Raw genomic sequence first — 23,255 nt, 5'->3', positions numbered from 1 at the left:
ATAAAAGCTCAGATTATCAATTAGGCAAAAATTTCCATTGATTATGATTAAATAACCTAAGACACACATGTTGCAGTGATGTTATGACAACAGTGTTTGTATAAGCCGCGTTTCTGTCCAAACACCCATTTATGCACTTGCATTAAATACCATTTACATGGCAAAACTACATGACATTTGTCACATTTTGGCACCAATGGATATACGTTAATACACACTCTACATATACGCAGGGATTCACCCTGAAAAAATCAGTTTTCTGCAACTGAATATTGATTTTCTACAATTTTCACATCCTTTTTTATTTTACACTTTCGGTATTTTCTTTCGTTATTACACAAAAACATAACAAATTCCAACATTGGTTTATTCCTTCCCTTCCAACATAAGGCCAATTCATGTTTCAGGTCTTTATTGTTATGGTTTCCAAAGATATGTGCAATCAAACATGTTTCGAATATGTTTATGCTCCTATTTGTACATGGGGACTTGTCACTATCTCATATAAAAGGGAGCAACGCACTCTTTCGTGAGTCCATATACATACAATCTCAAAATAAAACAACGTAAGTTGTGAACGTTAACACTTATCCTAACAACATATCATGTGATTTGAAGAGTGAGATGTAATATCCAATTTATTGAAGGAAACTAGAAGTGATGTTAATTTAATATACAGATATACCCTCAAATGTTCATAAAAATCACATTTAGTCTCGAAAATGACAATAAATATTCAAACTAAAGTTAGGGTGTGTTTCGAACTCCCCTTTCAAAAGTATCCAAACGAACTACAACAGTTAGCATATGTTCCTAAATACTCGTAAAATTGAATAAAAAATCTGATCCTGGAGTCCAAGAGATGCTTAACTGCTCGTCTCAAAAAATTAAGGGTGCAGGATTGAACCACTTCTATCATAGAAAAAACTTGCAAATATATGTGTCTGAAATGAGGTAACCATTCAAAAAATTAAGGCCAAGACTATTAGAGAACGGAAAAGACATCATAAAAAGTTATGGAAATTGTTGAATCATGTAAGGGAAGGAGTAACACCCATTCAAAGAATTGACATGGAAAGGCATTAAGTCATTAACTTGCGTGAATTTTAAGAAAGTCCAACCACAAGATCTTAAATACCGGTAGATAGTAATACGATCAAAAGTGTAATTTTAAAGAATAAGGGGATCCTGTCCAATTCCCATACATAAAACGGAGTGATAAGGGTATGTATCTGGTCCTCAACGCGATAACAATAGTTAATTGCAGCTCCATAGGACTATCTACACCAAAACTAAATATGAAATCAAACGAAAATATCATAAAATATAATGGCTATATGATTGAAGTAATCCATCTAGCCAATGATATTTATCCACATATCTCAAACTTAAGAGATGAAAAACTACATCCAGGTATCTTGAGAAATAGGGAGCGCAATATTCAGAAACGAAGTCAATAACGCATTATGTTATCTCATTTAATTGACCCTAGTATCGCGATGTTAAAATTGCCTGTTCTTGGCAGAACACAAATTCTTATTTCTGTATCAATACTACTTCAAAATCGGTTTGATGTATAGTGGAATAACACGCGACATTCATAAGGTCCCTTAGTAGTAGAAAATGGATCGATCTGAGCCAACCTGGAACAGTATAGAACAACTCAGGAGCCACTGGGAAATCGAGCACCTTACACCGTGAACCCACGGTCTTTTACGACCTCAATTTTAGGGGTGTATTTGTTCCGTTTTATGAGCACTTTTTAATGGTTGTACTCGTTCTTTTTTATGAGCACCTTTTAGGGGTGAACTCGTTCCCTTTCATGAGCATATTTTCGAACCCCTACGAACACATGACTATCTAACACAGCACAGCTAATAAAAGAGTATGCTATATTTTCCAACCCTTATAGGGGGTGTAGTCGTTCTCTTTTATGAGCATATTTTCCAACCCCTATTTGAACAGACAGCAGAACGTAGCACAGCTAATAAAAGAGTATGGCTCATTTTTCAACCCTTATTTTACCATAACAGAAATATAGCGAAGATTAAACATAGTCCATTTTAAGGGGTATACTCATTCTCTTTTATGATCACTTTTTCCAACCCCTATTTTAACATAACAGAAATAGCAGGGGTGTACTCGTTCTAATGTAACATAGCAGTTGGCCTATTTTTCAACCTCTATTTGAGCATAGTTCCCTTTTATGAGCACTTTTTCAACCCCTATTTGAACTTAGCAGAGAATACATAAAACTACTCCAACCCCTATTTTAAGATCTTACATAGCAAAGACTACTAAGACAATAATGAGGGTGTACTCGTTTGTATTCGTTCCACTCCTATTTTAACATAGCACTGATTTCGTTTCCCAACACTTAATTGAACATTATGCATCAGACAGAGACTACGAAACATAGTGAACTCGTTTCCAACCCCTATTTGAACAGAACGAACATAGCAGAGAATAGAGGTGGTGAACACACAGCAGAGCGGAGAATACATAAGATTCGTCAACTTTTCCAACCCCTATTTTAATTACGAATCATAGCAAGGGTGTGTTCGTTTTGAACCCCTTAGCATAAGACTATGTAACATAGCACAGCTAATAAAAGAGTATGGAATATTATCAAACCCTTATAGGGGGTGTACTCCTTTATGAGTATATTTTCCAACCCCTATTAGAACACACAGCTGAGCATAAGTGGCCTGGTAAGATTTGAGTTATGTTCCATTTTTTTTGTATTCATGATACGGTAATAAATATTAATTGTATATTTGGAAACATTCTGAAATGAACTTGTATAATGTACTTCAACAACAGCTGTTTCCCACACTCCCTTCTCCAGTACAATAGAATGATATATTTTAGTAGTATAACAAGCAAGAGTATTTTGAGGAAAAAATTTCATAGAACTATCACTTTGCTCCATAATCAATCAATCAAAAATATCTTTGGATCTTTTTATCTGCTTCACACCATCACCACTAAAATGAACTTTCTTTCTTTTTCTTCCAGATCCTTCCAACACCAGAATTAATTTATTTTGAGCTTTGTTTTTTAAATTTGTTTTAGCTTCTTGCCACCGATCATGCAAAGACTCTTCAATAGGTCTATTATTATCTAGTACATCTCCTGCTACATTAATTCCTGTACGTATCAACTCTTTACCAACAGTTTTTGCACCTTCTTTTAATAAAGGAAATACAGTATGAAATAAACCTCCTAGTAAACTAAAATGCCATAACCTTCTTGATATGCTGTACCTTTATACACGTTATAATCACCTCCTGCTTGATGCGTGTAATAATTAAAGTACGGATCATTCATCTTTCTTTCTATATACTTAAAAATCTCAATAGATTACAATAGAATATTAGTATTATTGCTTATAAGTACACCATTTGCGTTTACGGGGTGGAGGACCATCCTCTTCGTCATCTTCGTCTTTTGTTAGTTTTCTAATATAATCTATTCGTTGAGGATTACCAATGTACTCTAAGGGTATATTGGCTTTTGCTAATAATGTAGCAAAAGGTTTCCAGCCGGCAACTGAAATACTTTTCTTACGACATCTAACAAAATCGGATATCAAATCCACTATATTTGAATCTGGAATTAATTTATTATTAATATTCACATTTCCATTATCGTCCCATTGATTATTTGGATTTTGTTTCAATTTACGTATTAAAGGTCTTGCTTTACGTTTACAAATTTCAGGGAGAGTAGATATTATTTCATCATCATCTCCTCCTCATCCTCTTCTTCTTCCTCCGTAGTAGTAGTAGTAGTTGCTGTTGGTGTAACTGCTGCCGGTTTTTGAATTATATTTAAATATTTTTTTAAGACTTCTCTATATCTTATCCATTTTTCTTCTGCATTTAAACTTTTATTATTTAAAATTTCTTTCATTTCAGCATCAAGATTAGATATCGTTTGATAATGATGTAATTTTTCTGGTGAGATTAAAATAAGTTTTTGTGCGTTTTGCATAATTATTAAATTAAACTAGATAGTATACCTCCTAAAATAGGTGCAAGCAATGCAGTAAGAAGACTTCCTTTTTGTATAATTATTCGTTTTTTCTTTTGTTTTAATGACGGACCTTTTTCACCAAATATCTCAGTTCCTTTTTATATTTTTTTAGCTTATTTATCTCTGTTTTATTTAATGGAGCATTTCCCTGTAATACGTTATAGGAACATTCACAAATAGAGCGAATTAAATCAGGATCTGCATTTTGTAAAATTGCCTTACCTGTTTTCGGTTTTGACTTTGCTAAAAGTTTTAACAAATGTGCATTTTCCTTACTGATCATTTTTACGGCTATTAAAGCGCAAATAGTTGTTAGAATATAAACCATATTGCAATTATTTTTTTACAGGCACATAAAAATAATTAAAAGAATCTGTTGGAAAGATATTTGTTCGAACACGCTGCTCATAAGGAGTATTTTATTTTAAATCAAAAAGTAAATAACCATGTGCAATTTGAGTTGCATCTTGATATGCTTCTTGAATAAATTTTGTATTACATGAATACAATTGTCGTGCCAGATAATTAATTTGAGTTTGGTCTCTAGGATTTTTAGAACAAACAATATAATGACAATTTAACGAAATATCCCGCATTCCTTTTGGTTGATGAAAAATATTCTGTGTTATAAATATTACACTTATATTTCTATGATGGCTACCGTTAGTAAAAAATATCTAGAATCAGATGGTCACACTCACCCATTAAATCATCAATAATGACAAGATGTGGACCTTCGTGTGCTTGAAATTCATTATTTTGAGGTAAACCTTCTTTAAACGTGCAGTCTGAAAGAGTATCATACAACGGCTGCCATTCACCATAACACCATACAATATTTTTAAATAATCTACTATAATGGTCAAGAAATGTTTTAACAAAATATGATTTTCCACAGCCTGTAGGACCTGCTACCATACATGTAAAAGGAATTTTCCATTCCATCTCTATTACAGATATATTACATTTATTTTAAATAGCGTTTTTAAATATTTTGCTTTCTTTTCTCCTTTACATAAAAAACAGCCTTTGTTGAAGAACAAATTTGATTTAATATACTTTTTACTTGTGATACTGATAGACCTCGTGATGATGATGATGATGATGACACTTTAACTAAGCAACGAAAATTTACAGTGTAGCTAGAATTTAAAATATAAAATTCACCTTTTGAAATTATAAAATCTACAAGAAATACTTGTGACGATGTGCTTCATCTATAAATTCTTAACTTTTCTTTTTTTACAATATAGTATGCTTTAAATCAATCCAAGAATTTTCACTTTTGGCAGACCCAACCATTTCACATAGGCCTTATTATTTTTCTTTCGCAAAACTTTTTCAATTAAATATGTTTTTGGAAATTTCGTTAATTGTAATTCGTGTCCGTAAAATCTTCCCTCAATAGGTTTATTATTTGAGTCTACTAAGAGATATGTTGGAGGATTAGTGAAGAAAACTGTAGCAATTCGAAAAATTTCTGTACCCCAATTGCGTGTAAAACCTCTATCAAAACCAGGACGCTTAAGTTTACTAATTCGTACATGTTCACCTATCTTAAATTTACTTTTTCTTTTTATCACAGAAAACTTTTTGCAATAGATGTTTGTCAATAGATGTTTTTCATTTTCTTTTTTAATAGCGTCGATAGGGTTCATTTTAATAGTGGAATGAATAGTATTATTATATTTATGTAAACATTCCGGCAGAATGCCAATCCATTTATAATTTCCTTGCAGTGTAAATTGTCTCCACATTAAATTACGTAATGATCTATTAAATCTTTCAATAATACTTGCTTTCACATCACTGTACGTGGAATAAGGTTTAATGTTATCTTGGTTCATCGCCTTCTGAAAGTCTGAATTATAAAATTCTCGACCCCTGTCAGTTTGTAAAAATTTGGGGGTTTTGTTTGCTTTTCTCAGTACTGTTATAAATGCTTGGGTAATTTCTTTCCCAGTTTTATTTTTCACAAGAATAGCCCAAGCATATTTAGAGAATGTATCTATCACAGTTACTAAATATTTGAAATTTCGATTAATTTTTGCTAAACCTTTCAATTTTCCACTATTCATTTCAACTAAATCAGCTTGCCATAAATCATGAATACCTTTCGTTATAACGGGTATTCGAGGATAGTTTCGTCTTGCAGCTTTATGTAATTCTGCAACTATTTGTTGTCGAACTGATTGTGACATATTTTTTGTTTATCAATACTAATATATACAACAATTAAATTATCATATTTACAATATACAAATCTCGCATATTAAATCTTTATTGTGATACCCCCAAGGAACAGTATGTATATTACAATTTAAATTTTTCTTTTGTCATCATACGGATCTAACGCTAGTTTTGTTACCTGGTTCGTTGTTAAATTGTTTTATTTGCTTTTAATATCAAATTGTGTTTTATGAATCGTTTCGTTTTGAAATAGACATGATTTATAATCGTCATACGTAATTTGTTCTTTAACTACATTTTTCTTGATCCCTTTACATTTTTTCAATTCTTTATTTTCATCAGTTTTATTGCATACTTTTTTGCTCGTAAACCAACATATTCAATGATAGGAACTCCACTTAACTCATCTTTCATTTCCCCAAAACGTGTTTATTTTTTGTGTTATATAAAGCATGATTTTCTGCATAATTAGAAGTATCAAAATACTCGGTCATGTCTTTTATATCTTTACAAATATCGTCGGTTTTAATGTAGTAAATGAAAGAGTCAGTATCCATGTAAGTAATACCAATCTTATCTCCATATCGAGGTTTTATTATATTGTAATGGAATTCATACATTGCTAATTTTGATAGTTCTAAAACTGTAGCTCCTACATAGATCGGTTTATTTAGAGTTACAGATTTTTTTAACATATGGAATAATGCAAGATTATCTCCTAATTTTACCCAGTTTTGAAACTGATCTTGCGCTACTAATTTTTTACACTTTTTTCATTGTTAAATTATTTTATATCAATGCGTTTTCGTACATTCTCCATTGTCTTTCCGTATACATAATTATTTAATAACTTCTAGAAATCTTTTTCAAATTCAATTGTGGCATTTGCAGGACGTTGAGTATTTTCTTGTATATAAGATGCAAGCCATTTAGATTGACGAAACCATAATATTTTATGTACTTTTACCAATATTAAACCTTGTTTTAGATAAAATTGTAATACTTTATAATGCAAGATATAATTCGATTTCGATTTAAGTGTTAATAGTAATTTTGAGTATTTACCATTCGGTGGAACTTCATTAGTGGGAGCACACGGGAAATCAGAATGATATTCGTGTAAATAAGTCCACTCTAGAAAAAAAAACATTCACTATCCGTGGGCCAATTGTTAATTTTATTCTTGTCTTGCCAATTGTCAATTTTATCCTCCCACCGAAAACCACCATATGGTAAATAGTCAATCATTGATAGTCCGTACAGATTATTCAAGTCAATATACAGTAAATAAGATTTTTCTTTTTCCGCATCAAAATCATGTACGTAGGGATTATTAGATTTGGCATACCTTAATACAGCTTGTGTGATGCCTCCACGAATCGATTTTTCTACAAACATATACATATTGATATCTGATAAAAGTTCAAGTTCAATTTTTGTTTTATAGAACATGGCTTGCCATGCCAAACCAGGTGCAGTAAAACAATTAATTGGGTCAATACAAAAAGCATTTAAACACGTCTTTCGAAAATTTTCCAATACATCTGCTGTGAGAAATACATCACATTTTAAATATAGATCATGGTAGTCCCCTAAATTTTGACATTTAAACACACGTCAAATACTTTTGCATATTGATAGTCGGTCTCGGAAATTTGTGTTCCATTCAATTTGCTATTAAATGCCTCTCTTTAAGGAAATTCAGTTTCTTTAAATGTATCTAAATTTGTTATGTAATCATAATAATAAATTCCCTTACGGAGAATTAAAGGAAACTTATCATCGGAAAAATATTGCTTTGTATATACGAATTGCTCAGGTTTTAATTTTGACACCAAATTTTCGAGACTGTACGGAAGAAATTTAAATAAGTCTACAAAACGTAACTCGATAGGTCTACCATTAAAATTAAAATGTTTAGAGAATGTGATGTATTTCTCAGTGCTTTCAGCAATTACAAATATATTGCCAGGTGTGCAAACTAGTTCTTTCACAAATAAATGTGCATCATAGGCAGATAAATTATGGAAGAATATAGGGATAAAATTACTTTGACGTTTAATTTGCAAATCGCAATTATTGCACACAGTGGCAATATATTCACCAGTTAAATGGTTATGATATTTAACTTTTCTATTGTTATTCATATATTTACTATCGCAAACAGAGCATTTAGTGTATAGATTAAACTCCTGTAACTGAGAACTATTGAATGATATTAATGGTTTTTGTTGATCTAATATGTTTGTTATTTTTCTTAATTCATTCTCCATAGCAGACATAAACTTATTCGATACATTTTCCCGCCGATAAATAACTAAATCTGATTTCATATATTTGTTACTCCAACATACAATATAACCAAAACTGCATGGTATATGTTCCTGAATTTGTATTGTACTAGATCCAATTTGTTTATTTATAGGTTTTAATAAACTTTCGAAATCTGCAACTATTATCACATCGTACTGTAATAACAATTTCAGATTTTGAAATTTTAAAACCTCTCCTTGTTTCGGCATGTTAATGTTGGTTGGAGTGTGTTCTTTACATAATTTGTCATGTTCATCTAATTTTGATTTGTTATAAAAAGATACTAAACATCGTCTACAAATAAATGTTTGATGAGTACCTAACTGGTGTCTAACTAAACAATTTAAATTTGTAATTAAACAATAATGAGAGTTTAAATATAATAAATGTATATGTTTAAATACACCTGTATTTTCGCTTATACGTAACGGAAAAATTGTTTCATTATCATAATTAATGCCATATATATTAATAGAAATTTGTTCCTTAGTAAATACGGAATTATACATATGTTCAAATTTGCTTATGTGTGCTACTTCAACGGGGAATTTTATATTCGTTTTTTCAAATAACGGTAATAAAGTATTAATATATTGTATGTAATTATTCACGCGATGAGGGTGTTCTATTACTGGATGTAATGCGGCTAGAATGCAGTACATAAAACATCTATTATCGTTATTTTCAATATTTATAAAACATTATGTGGATAAAATCCATTGAGGCAATTTTACATAAGTTTTCTCTTTATGACTTTTCAATAACGCATTGAGATTTTTTATAAGACAATAATGACTATTGAAATTTTCTTCACAATACAGTAAATCTATATGTTTAAATACACATGTATTTTCGCTTATACGTAACGGAAAAATTGTTTCATTATCATTATCAATGCCATATATATTAATAGAAATTTGTTCCTTAGTAAATACAGAATTATGCATATGTTCAAATTTGCTTATGTGTTCTACTTCAACAGGGAATTTTATATTCGTTTTTTCAAATAACGGTAATAAATTATTAATATATTGTATGTAATTATCCACATGAGGTGGATTATTTTTTACTGGATATAATGCAGCTAGAATGCAGTACATAAAACATCTATTATCGTTATTTTGAATATTTAGAACAATTTTTTTAGATAAAATCCATTGATGCAATTTTATATAAGATGAAGCAGACAGGGGATCATATTTACTGATTTTAATTTCTAAGTGATGGTTTGGTTCAGAACATAAAGACCACCCTGATTTCTTAATTCTCTGTTTTCTTGTTCAACTAAAATTTTATTAAATAGTTTTTCAATTATAGAATTCACATCTGTACTCGTTAAAATAATTTCATTACCACTATTTACAAAGAATCTACATGTTTCTAAATCTACTGGTTTTACAAAAGTTGTAGCCAAAGAAAACTTTTCATTAAAAGATGTATTAGTTTGTTCCTGTTTTAATATATCTAAACAGTCTTTTCTTTTATTATATAAAAAACATCCACTATCTTCATTTAAAACAGTATCACATTTTAAAATGATTTTTTTCAAATTATTATAAAATAGAGTATCAGTTGGCAAATTTATAGTATTTGGTTTAACCTTTTTCGTTGCCATTTTTTTTTAATATCGCAATGTTACTATAATAATTCTGAAGTGAGTTTTTATAATATGATATTATTGTTATAAGATGTCTTTCCTGAAATCAACTGAAAAACAAAACCACACAAAAAATCAGAACTTTACACCTGAAACAACAACAAGGAACTGATTATAAAGAGCTTCTCGATCAGTCTTTTATACCTGTGTGATCGCATTACGTAATATTGCGCAATAGAGATGATATCATCAAGTCACGGTCGGGGTTTCCCCCTTTTTTTCTTAATCCTATCGTTGAATGACAAGTTATGCCGCGAGCGATCAAAATATACCTGTGTGATCGCATTACGTAATATTGCGCAATAGAGATGATATCATCAAGTCACGGTCAGGGTTTCCCCCTTTTTTAATCTTATCATTGAATGACAAGTTATACTATTAAATCCGTATTGTCTGTTAAAGAGAAAACTAGCTTAATGTTTTTAAAATCCGGATGAATGACGTAATGAGAATTATCCACATATGGCGGAAGTTATTATGTAACTGATAACAAAACACGGAAGTTTGCGTTCCTTTGCAATTTTTAATAATCTCTGCTATGTTCAAATATAGGTTAGAACAAGTTCACTCCTTAAAAGAATCTTTGCTATAGGTTTCGAATGTATTATCTGTTATGTTCAAATAGGGGTTGAAAAATGGGCCATACTCTTTTACTAGTTCTGCTATGTTACATAGTTTTATGCTAAGGGGTTGAAAACGAACACACCCTTGCTATGTTTCGTAATTAAAATAGGGGTTGGAAAAGGGAACGAATCTTATGTATTCTCCGCTCTGCTGTGTGTTCACCACCCCTATTCTCTGCTATGTTCGTTATGTTCAAATAGGGATTGGAAACGAGTTCACTGTTTCGTAGTCTGTCTGATGCGCTATGTTCAATTAAGGGTTGGGAAACGAAATCAGTGCTATATTAAAATAGGGGTGGAACGAATACAAACGAGTACACCCTCATTATTGTCTTAGTAGTCTTTGCTATGTAAGATCTTAAAATAGGGGTTGGAGTAGTTTTATGTATTCTCTGCTAAGCTCAAATAGGGGTTGAAAAAGTGCTCATAAAGGGAACTATGCTCAAATAGCGGTTGAAAAATAGGCCAACTGCTATGTTACATTAGAATGAGTACACCCCTGCCATTTCTGTTATGTTAAAATAGAGGTTGGAAAAAATGATCATAAAAGAGAATGACTACACCCCTTAAAATGGACTATGTTTAATCTTCGCTATATTTCTGTTATGGTAAAATAAGGGTTGAAAAATGAGCCATACTCTTTTATTAGCTGTGCTATGTTTTGCTGTGTGTTCAAATAAGGGTTAGAAAATATGCTCATAAAAGGGAATGAATCTGCTATGCTATGTGTATTATCTGCTGTGTTCAATTAATGGTTGACTAGTACTGTTATATTACGTAATCTTATGCTCTGCTGTGTGTTCAAATAGGGTTGGAAAATATGCTCAAAAAAGAGAACGAGTATACCCCCTATAAGGGTTGGAAAATATACCATACTCTTTTATTAACTGTCCTATGTTACATAGTCATGTGTTCGTAGGGGTTGGAAAATATGCTCATAAAAGGAACGAGTTCACCCCTAAAAGGTGCTCATAAAAGAGAACGAGTACACCCCCTAAAGAGTGCTCATAAAAGGGAACAAATACACCCCTAAAATGGAGGTCGTAAAAGACCGCGGGTTCACGGTGTAAGGTGCTCTATTACTCAGGGGCTCCTGAGTTGTTCTATACTGTTACAGGTTGGCCCAGATCGATCCATTTTCTACTACTTCCCTTTTAACAACCCAGTTGATATTTATATAATTTAATTATTTTTCAAAAATAAATGCGTTTTTTCTCTTTTCAGAGATTACGTCCGGTAAGTTCAACGTTACTTTTAATAAATTAAACCTCTTGATGGTGTGATGTATTCTCATATGTAAAATGTAACTACTATTGTTCTAAGCAATTTACATTCTCGTTTCTGTAAATACAATACGTGTATTAGTTTTATCAAGCATAGACACCTAACAGTATATGAATTCATACCACCTACACAGCATTTAAAAAGTCAATCTCAATAGCTGCACGGTTTAACCAAGGAGGAATAAGATCTTGACAGATGACTTGGAGAATTGGTCATCATGTACACAGACAAAGTAGTAATACCGTCAAATTGTAAGAGGAGTAAATATAATTGGAATTGAATTTTACGGTCATCTCAAATTTGGTGAAGTTAGTTTGGTGACTATTGCTACGATTGAACTTAATTTTTTCTTCTCAAACCACTGCAGTGTCACATTGGTTCTGCAACAATTAGCTTTGTGCAGCGTAAACAATAATTTCGTGTGACTACTGTGTGGAACGTCTGCTGGAGAGACCGATATCTAATAGTATATTATAGAAAGTGAACTCAGATACATTCTGATATGCTCAGGGTTAAAGTTTGCTATTATTTGGCCATGATTTCCGTTACATCATGTTGTATTGTCAAGAGTATAAATGTTAGTAACGACGACCGCGTTAACTCTGTTACTTTAGGTACATTATTGTCTTGGTATCACAAACACCGTAACGAATTCAATGTAACTAAACTATTAAGACATCTGTAAGCCTGTGGACACTAAATCAGGCATTACCTGTGCAGTTGAGTCACGACAAATAACTCAGCACACAGCATACAGTATATTGGAAGGAGAAAATATAAACTGAATTAAGAAAATGGTTAAAAACTGAAAATATCAAATCTTATACAATTGACTGGAATAAGTTCGTAAATCATTGTGCGCATTCATGTTCGTTCTCCCATTTACCGTCGTTTTTGTCACTCCGGTATATCTTTTTCCCAAGGGAAAATATCTCGCTTTTCATATTCAGTATAGACTGAGACTGAATTTGAAACATGTTAAAAGTTTGAGTTATCGACATTAGAATTCGCAAGTTTTTTCTTTAAATGTAACTCAATATCAAGTTATATATTAAACCAATTTCATAATTCACACTAAAATTCGTGGATCATTTATGATTTCAAGTAAATCTTGACAAACCACGTAGGACTAATGGAGAACAATAATAATAGTTAATTTTTTTAATCAAATTTCATCGTTAAGGCGGGGATGGCAAACATCTTGAAATTAAGGAACTACATCATAACAATTTTTATGTGGAGTGGGCCACAATTCCGAAGATACTTTACTTTATGTTTATAGAATACATTCATGACACTGCAGTCAAGAAATCGTCTAATGTAGGGGGCTTTTACATCGAAAATGATAACACCTACAACGAAACAGCGCATTTCAAAACAGACAACGGAACACTGACATTCAAAATAAAGACATAGTGATAATCATGTTTCTAAAAAGTCTAACTACATTTTCGGTGTGTCGGTGTTTTCTTGTCTGTGTTCTTACTGTCGGTACACTGAACGCAACGCCATATTTATTCAGTTCAAGATATTAGAGAATATTAGTTGAAGAAAAAAGATTTATTCCTTATATTAGCAGTAGTTGCATTTCCACTACAATTTCATCTGCTTCTTTTTCAATGTGAACATTGTGGATTTTCATAAGAATCAACAAGAGTCAATTCGATAGAAGAACGCAGTCATAACAGGCCACGAAGGCAATATCACTGAGTCGATATTGCCTTTATAGAGGAAAATTCATTCACATATGTAACTGCCTCCAAACATGAAAGCAATTCTTCTTGGTAAGTCGCTCAACTTGCAAAATTTAACACTTTGCGCAAAGTTTCCGAAACGGTAGACTCACCTCTTGCATTGATTACAGTAATGGATTATTTCTCAGATCACAAGACTCTAGTTATAAGTTTTCATCTTGCTCTGAAACATCACAACTCATTTGACTGTTAAATAAAGTTAACTGAGACCTTATATTACCGAAATTCATTCTTGTAAATAGGTTTGTAAAATTTACCGAAAACTTGTCTAAGTGTTCATTGCATGATAATATGTTAAGATCTATAAGTTCCTTTATCAGTTCTTCGCATGATAAGAAGTGTATGAAGTTTCTTCTTCCAAACGACAAATAAAAAAACTCAAAGGACTCATGAATCCATCTAGAAGTTCAACGAAGTCTGAAATGCTTTGGTTTTGTCCGTGCAACTTTGAGCTTGGTTCATCGAAATGTAGCGTAATGTATGTTAGTAATGCAAGACTGAAATTGAACTCCGGATTCTGCAGCTCAACTAAAACAGCATCGAGACCTTTATTAATGATTTCACCCAGGAACCCGACAAGTTGCTTTTTTAAGAAAAATATTTTTTGAGACAATTTCACTTACTTGGTTCAATGTACAGAACAAATCATCATTCTCCAATTCAAGTCTTCTTTGCAAGAAAGAAATTTACAATCGGTCTAAGATCGGTATCCACCTCTTATGAAATTAAAACACAATGTCACAATCTCCTTTAACATTTTCCATATACACATACTTATTACATATAATTTGTTGACTCCACATAACAGAGCTGGACAGACAATACTACCTTAGCGCAGTAAGCCAGTTAAGTCAAAATGAGATCCCTACGTTGAGTTAGGGCCAACAGTAAATACTGCAGGAAGTTTCCCTAAACTACAGATTACAGTTACTATATCTTTTACTGTTCCTTACATATTATTGCCTTTTGTAACACTAGAAAGTTGAGTAGCAGCACGATTTTCATGAATATTAGGAACAGTTATGTGCAGTCGCCCCTTGTCGGTCTGAAAGCTCAGATAATACACTCATGAATAACGTAATTGGGGATGTCAGAACCGACAAGTTGCGCCCAGGATTTAGTGTACACAGAGCTTAACAAAATGTGAGGTATGGGATCTAGCCTGGGTTGCATTTAAGTAAAATGAGACATGTACAAAAGAAATAGACTGTAATGTTAAAGGGGATGAAAAGGGGTAAGAAGGGAGTAACTTTCAGGATAGGTTAACCTACTTACACTTTCGGGTCCGATGATTGCCTTCTCGACGATTCCTCCAGCGGGCCGACGTTCGTTCATTTCTCTGTTTGGCTGGCCGGTCAACCAAGTAACTGAAGGTTAAGAGTCGGCGAAACCCGGACTGTAAAACCAAATTTACGAAGACCGCAGGTTTAATTGGAGTCAAAACTTCTCAACAAAACAATACATTATCGTTAACAGCTATCTGATGTTAGCTGAAACTAAGGTACTATATGGGACAGAGCAAGGCTATATCAGCCGTAAATTCCAAAATGAGGTTCGCGGTCTACATCTCAACTCGTCTTTAACTCTATGTCGACTGTCTCTCCCAAAAGTCTCTCAATCGATTTTGTATGGCGTTCCTTCCGGGTTCATATCCTCGGTTATTCACTCTGATTTACGTCTCGATGGAAAAGTGCATGCTCGTAGATTAACCAAGGTAAGGTAATGATAGGAGTGCGGACGGGGAAGCAATATGTTGTTTTATAAATTGAAAAATTACAAACGAAAGAGGTAAATGCAGCTTGTTTATAAATATTACAACTTGTTTATATAGGGGGGTCTTTGAGTTTCGAGGCATTTTCTTGCTTCCGCGGGAGCTCTGACCATTTTTACTAAACATTTATTTTTAGAAGTCCACAATCAGATAAATGCCGTTTCGCCTTTATTGTTTCTAGTCTCGCAAAGAAGACACAAGGACAGACTTTGAATTGATGTGGATTTGTGAAAAATAATTCTTTTGGGCATTAACACTTTTCTTCCAATCTGCGACAATTATAGCATATACACCTTTTATCAAAAAGGTTGAGCGCATTCTTTATTGCTGTTTTGAGGCAAACATTTCAGGTCCAACTTCGGGCATCAACGGAAAAAGCTAAACCTAGGTCGAACCTCCAAGCCATTTTAGCAATCGTAAAAAAATTGCAGATGTGTTTTTCTTCTTTTAAATATAATATGACTTGTTACCAAGTGTAAAAAAAGCAACATTGACTGAAATATTTTATTATTCACTATTTTGAAACCTTGTTTTAACGTCAGCACATTCGTTTTTGTCATTTAGCTCTCCATTGGTAAAGAAAACATTTAGATACGTAAAGGAATATTTCCATATATGAAAGAATGCTCAAAGTTAATACATAGAACATAATTGTCACCTGAGTACTAAAATAAAAGTCAAAGTAAAACAAAAACAGCGTTTTCTGTGCAAATGAATATCATTGTCTTGAGTATCGGTTCGTTATACATCGCAAGAAGCTTGTTAAGAGAAGTGAGTGTGTTAGCTCAGTGGTAAGCAGTTGAATTTCAAATCGTAAGGTTCTGAGATCGATTCCCATTTTAGTAAATTCTCCTTTATGAATTTTGTTTCTGCAATGCATGAATTTTTTTAAAAATTGGATTAAAATACATCAGTTGTATATATGTAATATACAATCACTACAGAACAAAGTAATTATTAAGTTTAATATATAACATCTGAGATAGGTTAGGCAGTACGTTGGTATTCTATATGTGAATGATAAACTAAGAAAATAACATGATAGCAATAAATAAGTTATACAGTGGATTTATTTGCAGCTGTTTGTCATATGGGGGGACTTCTGACTATTATCATTACAGTATGACATTTAGATTCCTGAAATACAGTATATTCCTTCGAGTATAGAAATATTATTCGAGGCATCCAAAATCGGACCAGACATAAAACTTAGGAGTACGAATATTTCTCGAGCCTCACATGTTATGTAAATAAGCTGAAGTTATTCTTAAAATGGAATGCCTTCACATATGTTTAGAGTTTAATACTCTGATACGCATTTGTAGCACGGAAGTCATATATTTTATAACATGGCGATGCCTTGACCTCTCTCTCTTTCTTGCTATCTTATATATATATATATCCCTCTCTTTATCTCTCTCTCTCTCTCTCTCTCTCTCTCTCTCTAGATATCTATCTATCTATCTATCTATCTATCTATCTATATATATATATATATATATATATATATATATGGCGCTAAATTCGTTGTACAAAAGCAGAGAAGTGATTCCTAAGAGTAAAACAAACTAAAAAGTTCCAATAAACATACGGCCAACACAATATCATTTACGTGTTGTAGGCTGCCAAAAACATGAAAGAATGAATTTTAAAGGTTCGTAGCTTCAAAACTATGGGACCTACCGTAGCCGTGTCAAGACTTCACTTAGGAACTAGTATGTGCCCTATCCAAAAATGGGTGTTTCAGAATCCTGAGGTGCTTCCAAAACAATTTTTATAGAGGGAGTTCGACTACGGACCTATGATATACTCTCCAACTACCTCCATAAAAATTGTTGTGTGAGTACCTTAGGATTCTAAAACATGTATTATTGGATAGAGCACATACTAGATCCTAAGTGAGGTCTTGATCCGACTACGATAGGTTCCATAGTGTTGCAGCTATGGACCTTTAATATTCATCTTTACAAGGTTCAGTAGCCTATAACACGTAAAGGATGGGGTTTTTGCCCTATGTTTATTGGAACTTTTTGTTTGTTTTACTCTCAGGAAGCACTCCTCTGCTTTTGTGCAACTAATATAGCGCCGTATTGTATATACACTATGTGACAAAAGTATATGGACACCTTGCTGAAATGACTTACACGTTTGTGGAGCCCTCAATCGGTACTGCTGGAATTCAATATGGTGTTGGCCCACCCATATCCTTGATGACACCTTCCACTTTCGCAGGCATACTTTCAATCAGGTGTTGCAAAGTATCTTGGGGAATGGCAGTCCATTATTCAAGGACTGCTGAACTGAGGAGAGATATCGATATAGCTCTGTGAGGGCTGGGACGAAGTCGCCGTTAAAAAACATCCCAAAGATGTACTATAGGATGCATGTCAGAACCCTGTGCAGGCCAGTCCGTTATAGGGATGTTATGGTCGTGTAACCTCTCCGCCACAGGATGTGCAGTATGAACAGGACCTCGATCGTGTAGAAAGACGCAATCGCTATCCGCGAATTGCTCTTCAACAGTAGGAAGCAAGAAGGTGCTCAAAACATTAATGTAGGCCTGCGCTGTGAGAGTGCCACGCAAAACAACAAGGGATGCAAGTCCCCTCCAAGAAAAGCACGACCACACAGTAACACCACCACCTCGGAATTTTACTGCTGGCATTACACACGTTGACAGATGACGTTCATCCGGCATTCGCCATACCCACACCCTGCCATCGGATCGCCACATTGTGTACCGTGATTTGCCACTCCACACAATGTTTTTACACTGTTCAATTGTCCAATGTTTTACTCCTTACTCCAAGCGAGGCGTTGTTTGGCATTTAGCTGCGTGATTTGTGGCTTATTAGCAGCCGTTCGACTATGAAATCCAAATTTTCTCACCTCGCGCCTAACTGTCAATCTACTTGCAGTAGAACCTGATGAAGTTTGGAATTCCTGTGTGATGGTGTGCATAGATGTCGGCTTATAACACTTAACGACCCTCTTCGAACTGTCGGTGATTTCTGTCAGTCAACACACGAGGTCGGCCTGTACGCTTTTGTGCTGTAGGTGTCCCTTCACATTTCCACTTCACTATCACATCCGACAGAGTGCACCTAGGGGTTTGTCTGTCTGTATTAGGCCTAAGGACCAGACGAGTGGACCGAGATTTACAAAATTTGGGTCACGTGCACCTTATTACAGGCTCCGGTCTTAAACGCAGTGTTTTTAAATTTCGAACCAAGGGGGTATCATGGGGCGTTTACCGCCACATGTAAAAACAGTAGAAAATTACCGATATTAGTGTCAAATTCATAGTTTTCGTCATCGCAGAGATCAATGGTGAAACTTCGATCGCATTAACTTCCAAACTCACCCCTTCGATTGAGACAAAGGAATCTCCGGGGGTGGGGAATACCGAGACTTGAAAAATCACCCAAAATGATCAATATTAGTGTGAAATCCATACTTTTCGCGATAGCTAGGATCAATGGTTACACTACCATTAGAGATGACTTGCAAATACACCCTTCATTGTATGCGGCCCGGGAGTCAACTGCGAGGGGCGGGGGTACCGAGAAAGGTAAAAATGATCGAAAGTGACCGATATTTGTGTGAAATCCATAGTTTTGTCTTCATTTATGTGTTTCTTCTGTTTAGTAATACCTAGATAGATGGTTAAAATGGGGTTAAAAACAGGTTAGTTAATGGTTGTATTAAGCAGCAATCGTGTATACTATTAAAGCGCTTCCAATTGAAACACATCTACGTTGTCGGATATACATTCACACAAAATAAATCCTTTTTTAGAAATGTTTAATTGTTTTTTCATTGTTCAGTTTGTTGACATATGTGTTGTTTAATAAGAATAAACATAAATGTATTTGAATATAATTTAAAAATTTTAGATTCAAATTAAAAGATAAAAAACTATAAAGGCAATAGCAATATTCTTTTCAAAGCCAGACATTTCATCAGCATAGTAAAATATTGCAAACAACTTCTGGTGAAAGGGAAAGTGTCCTGCCAAAACAGTATAAAAAGCCTCTATTTCAACAACGAAGGATTCGGATATCTGAACTTGGATAGGCTCAACAAATTACTACAAGAATGGCAGCACACTCTCCTGGCCAAGTAAGTTGTCCTTTTTCATTTACCTTACTGATTTGTGACGATAACATTGGCTATTCTAGATTGTTGGAAGGCTTTCTAACGACAGGTTAACCCACTATACTACCAAATCATTGAATTACCAATCATTTAGATTAATCCTTGTTCCTGTAATCATTTCTTTAATGACTCAATTCGTTTGTTGTGTCCAGTGTTTAAATATTTCTGCATAAGCTAATGACACTTGTATTCTTGCTATGATTTTAATATATCCTCTCTGAGTGTCATAAAATTAGCTTCAAGCAGAATGTGACATTTGTTTCTTGATTTATTATACATGAATAAAATCATGTTACCTAACTGTTCATTAAATCTTTCATTAATAAACATAGATAAATGTAAACAAGATAAAAATACTATTTTTAGAAGAGACGTAACATGCCCCCACCCCCCTAGGCAAAGACAATTGTAAGAATAGCCTTGTCATCTTAACATATCCGTACATACGCTCACGCCAATAATTCAGACGTTTATATTGTTATGCTTTCGCTTACAATACTCTTACCAGGTATATAGCAAAAATTTCAGCTCAAGCGTTTGAAACTTAACAGTTATTTGTAGAAAATAGTATGTAGTTAAACAAAAAGATTCTTGCTATTGCTTCCGTTATGACCCACATAGCAGCTTTAACTATGTATATGGTGCTTATTCTAGACTTCACCCATTTTCAGCTATCAGCGCCGTTATTTCCTTGTAGCTAACCATCAAAGACCACCCTTCATTGCAGTTAGAGTTTACATATTATGTATATTATGCATATGTAAATATCGTTCCAGTCTTCTTAGGGCTTTCTACTGTCTAATAGAGTAATGGGATGTAATATATCGGCAACTATTTTCTCTGGGACAGATCCTCTCTATTTTGGAACAACATAGCTTCTCGGAACACTAGGTAAAAATAGTAAAATTATACAAAATCGCTAGATACGAAGAATAGGCCAAATTGCATAGCCTTTTCGATAAATCTAGTTTAACAAAAAGAATATAGAATAGAAACAAAGAGGTTTCCGTTTCACACCTCTCTTCTCTCCTAATAGAATAATTGCCTTTAAGCAATCTTACGAGGGAACCTATCCAAGTGTAACTCTGACTTCGAGTCGAGATTATGGCTGTTGGATACCTTGTCCCAAAAGAACATAACACGAAAACGGATACATCCTCGATCTCAACCGTTGCAAAGACATAAGCTTGAAAATTTAGAAAATGAGCTCCATATTGCACATTACAATGTCAGATTCCGGGTCATATTTTTCGGACACGGTCAGGTAAGAAAACTCAGTGAATATATATCAAATTAGTGTTGGGAGCCCAGCACCTTTTGAATGAAAAAATTGTGTCCCCGGAGCACTCGCAGGGTCTCAGGCGGGGTCCAACTCAAAATTTGCAAATGAAACCGGGGGTCAAGTAGCATATGGTACGAAAGTTATTGTTAAATAAAAGAAGATAGAACAAATTTTAACAACCTATATCAGAACATCTATGGCTACCCTTCAAAATCCGTTAAGTTGCGACAATAACAAAACAGAAAAATACGTTTAAAAGTGCAAGGTATTGAAGTAAAGCATATTGCTGCTGAGTCTCTCACTAAGTCGCACAACGTACCTTATCAAAGTATATGTGTGACTTCGAATGACCAATGGCCCATAGAATGACCAAGACCATTGGATTTAGTGTCTTAGAAGAAAAACGACACGTTGTCAATCACAACCGTCGTGGAAGTTGAGAAGTTCAAAATTCAACGGGTCTCTTTTCATTGAATTTTACGATATTTGTTTTCATTTTGTCTAGCGCAATATATGTTTTCTTTATTAAAGTAACATTCTGTAAATATACTAACACGTATATGCGAAGTTGTATATCTATTGTCCTTGGACATAGTTTTGTTTACTTATATTTAATCCACATATTCTTCCAATAAATTACATATTGCTACAAATCAATATTGTATTGTCACAGGGTATTTTGTGTGCCAATATTCTATGAAACACTACCTTCTAGGACGTTCATTGTGTTTTGGCTCGTCTCCCACTTCACTTGGTTATCGTTTTCTTTCCCGAGTTTACAATTATCAAACAGGTTTTCAACTTTATATTTTAACTAAATATTATTTTGACCATTCCCTATAGCCCTACAAAAGCACCTTCCGATATATTTTATTTCTACACCATTATTCTAGCTTTCTCCAACCCCAGTCCTCTCCAATTTGCCTTACAGTTTCAAAGTCACTCCTTTTCGTCTTTGCCATCATGTTTCTCGTTCAGCAAATCCACCTAAAGAAATTTCAAGGTGCAACCTGCGAATTTGAGGTCCCGATTCGCGAGGCGTATACTATGCCATTTGACATTCTCACCCTCCGCGACGCTTGCGATTGTCAATGTATACTTTCTCTTCTAGGACACAAAATACAATGGTCATGGTCATTCTATTGTTCATTGGTCATTCGACGTCACACATATACTTTGATATGGTCCGTTGTGGCTCGCGCCGTGTGGACTTTATGATGGAAAAATACTCTGTTCGGGGGTTTTCTCGGGGTTCTTCCTTTTCCTCCCACTTTCTTCATTCCACCATTTCATTCATTTCTCATCATCACCGACTCCTTTAGCCTAACCGGCATAACCGTGGGACGTAAAACTAAAGAATTCATTTCATTTCATTTCAAGGTCCGTTAGTGAGAAACTGCAGCAATTTGCTTTACTTCAAAACCTTGCCCTTTTAAACGCGTTTTTCTGTTTTGTTATTGTCGAAATTTAACGGATTTAGAAGCGTGGCCATAGATTTTCTGGTGTAGGTTGTATTGACATTTTGACCAGTTGCCCGTTCGCACAGGGTTATCGTAGAGAGTTGAGATTTGTTTATCTTCTTTTATTTAACAATAGCTTTCATACAATATGCTACTTGACACCCGGTTCTATTTGAAAATTTTCAGTTGGTCCCCGCCTGGGACCCATCGAGTGCCCCGGTGACATAAATTTTTCATTCAAAAGGTGCTGGGCTCCCCACACTAATTTGATATGTATTCACTGTTTTTCCTTACCCGACCGTTTCCGAAAAATCTGACCCGGAATCTCACTTTGTAATGTATAGTATGGAGCTCAATTTCTAAATTTCCCTTTTCGGGTTATGTTCCTTTGGGACAAGGTGTCCAACAGCCATAGTCTCGACTCGAAGTAAGAGTTAGACTTGGATAGGTTCCCTCGTTAGTTCTTACACCTTGAGATAGTATTAGAACATTCTAGGTTAATTAGAACTTATCTACTATATTAACTAAACTAAAGAGGTCCCGGCAATAACCTTTTCTTATTTACTCCATCTTATATACTGCATTATGCAACTTTGTCTTATCTCTTTATAGCGCGCAAATTGAAACTAAGACTTTACACACTATAATAGTCCTACGATTTTCTAGGCATTTTCAAAACTATTAATTCACTAATTTAAGTTAGGGTCGTAATTGTTCTCTGCAAT

At 33.9% G+C, this 23,255-nt stretch overlaps 1 long non-coding RNA gene across 1 annotated transcript in view; it reads left to right on the top strand.

The window, feature by feature from the left end:
- Positions 1 to 17,708, top strand: part of LOC145682901 (uncharacterized) — a 955,736-nt gene extending 938,028 nt beyond the window's left edge. The window contains exons 6-7 of the long non-coding RNA XR_014130957.1: positions 12,046 to 12,057; positions 17,680 to 17,708. This is a non-coding gene — a long non-coding RNA (uncharacterized LOC145682901). The remainder of the gene's footprint in view (positions 1 to 12,045; positions 12,058 to 17,679) is intronic.
- The last annotated feature ends 5,547 nt before the right edge of the window (positions 17,709 to 23,255 follow it).

The sequence above is a fragment of the Thermobia domestica genome, chromosome 4 (assembly GCF_964235325.1).
Source record: "Thermobia domestica chromosome 4, izTheDome1.hap1.1, whole genome shotgun sequence".
NCBI classification, from domain to species: domain Eukaryota; kingdom Metazoa; phylum Arthropoda; class Insecta; order Zygentoma; family Lepismatidae; genus Thermobia; species Thermobia domestica.
This window is presented reverse-complemented; position numbering and strand designations above follow the sequence as displayed.